The 1,882-nt window shown below is 42.9% G+C and overlaps 1 non-coding gene across 1 annotated transcript; it reads left to right on the forward strand.

Annotated features, from left to right (window-relative positions):
• Positions 1 to 633: 633 nt before the first annotated feature.
• On the forward strand, positions 634 to 704 carry TRNAG-CCC (transfer RNA glycine (anticodon CCC)). The gene has a single exon. It is a non-coding gene; the product is annotated as a tRNA-Gly (tRNA).
• The last annotated feature ends 1,178 nt before the right edge of the window (positions 705 to 1,882 follow it).

Below are 1,882 nucleotides of genomic sequence, written 5' to 3' on the forward strand. Positions count from 1 at the left end.
CATATGGGGACTGAGAACACAAACTCTAAACCTTGTTCTTTGTCGATGCCCGTTTATCTTGGGTTTCAAATACAGCTTTGAACATCAGCATTATACCATGGACTCACCTCCGTGATCTGCACGTTAGTACACTACCCGGGCACTTAATGTGGCACGTTCGCCTGCTGACACTTTTGTACTAGCAGCAAACATGCCAAGAGTTTGCAAGAATAACTTGTGGGGGCGGTTTATTTCCCCCCTCGACTTGCATTTAGGAGGGAGAAATGTGAAAACGGCTGTCGCTCGCCTGGAGCGGGCTGTGATGGGTAACAGTGTAACTAATGAGCGTCGACACGGAGAAACTATAGTTTGACACTTCCGGTGATTCAGTGCCCTTCTCTTGCGTCACTTCCTCCCCTCAGAAAACGTGCGTCTGCTTGTAGGGAAAGTTCGGGGTTCGATGAGCGTTATAACGTGAAAAGGTCACAGCCTCTGTGACTGTCACTGGGGCTTTTCAAGTTAGTGTATTCAGTTATACTCACTGGGATGTTTAGAGTGTGCCTCAAAAAACATCACACTGTAAATAAACCAAATGATGTCGTTTTGACTGCTGTTTAACCCTCTTGAGCAGTCCAGCAATCGATTGTTGCATCCGCGCCAGTAGTGTAGTGGTATCATGCAAGATTCCCATTCTTGCGACCCGGGTTCGATTCCCGGCTGGCGCACGAATATTTTTTCCCCATTAAATAAGAAAAAACAATTGCCTTAACTGTTTATCCCTACATCGTTTATTACAAAACAGTCAGTTAAACGAGGAAATATTTTTTTAAATTTGAGATAATGACAGATTTTACATGTTCTTTTGGTATTTGAAAAGTGACTGCCAAGGGCCTTTTAATTTTTTGTCCTGGACTAAATTATGAACCAGGGCAATAAGTCACTCCCTGTTTTCACTACATTAGAGTACAACATAATCTGTTAAAACATATTGTTAATTTCTCTGTAGATCAATTTGGTCTCTCATTTTTAGGCCTCGCCTAGGCAGCTGCATGGGCTGCCTCGAAGAGACATTCAGTATCTAAGATATGGGCTTCAAAAAATGCCCAACTTTTTGATTGGTTCCTCGCACTGTCCTTTAGAAATGCTTACTTATAATTGCTTATCACTTAGTAGTCCCTTCATTTGTTCCTCCCTGGAAACTGCCTCTGCTACATAAATCCTTTCACTATGGTCAATATGTTTTCCTTCAGGGCACGACTTTGTCTTTTCCTCTGTCCTCTCTGCTGCTCTCAGTTTACTTAATCTCCCTGCCCTTCCCAGAACAATACCTCCCGCCTCTTGCAGCTTGTTTGTTTCAAAACAGCTGCTCTTCTCTCCCTCTCACATAGCTGCCAAGGTTTCATATTGCTTATGTGTGATATTTTCATAATTTCATTGTGGTTATGAGTGACATTCAACGACTTTTAGTGACCCTTTCTTGCAAGCAAAAATCAAGCAATGGAGATGAGGGAAGCATATATCAGAAATTGCACCTATATTAGCATGCAGTAAGCCTCCAAGAGCAGAGTTGCTATTCACGTTGATGTAGACCAGATCACTGAACACAAAATATAGACAATATGTGGATTACTGGTGTCCCCGTGGTCCCTATTTTTGTTTAAAACCCACAACTGGGCTGTCGGATAACAAATGCTGACAGCAGACCCTGAAAAAAAATAGCAGTGAAATAGAGGTGGACTTATTCGATCTGTCTTTACCAGGAACGTCAACTTCCTGGCATCTCTCAATATCCAAAATCACAAGGAGGGGCAGAGGGCAGATCAAGGTCTAGTACACGCACCCCCAGGAATGTAGGTATGCATAAAGGAGTTCCTATAGAAGGGAAGGTCTGGAGTGAGTTCTT

Source organism: Lissotriton vulgaris, chromosome 1_1 (assembly GCF_964263255.1).
Source record: "Lissotriton vulgaris chromosome 1_1, aLisVul1.2, whole genome shotgun sequence".
Lineage (NCBI taxonomy): Eukaryota > Metazoa > Chordata > Amphibia > Caudata > Salamandridae > Lissotriton > Lissotriton vulgaris.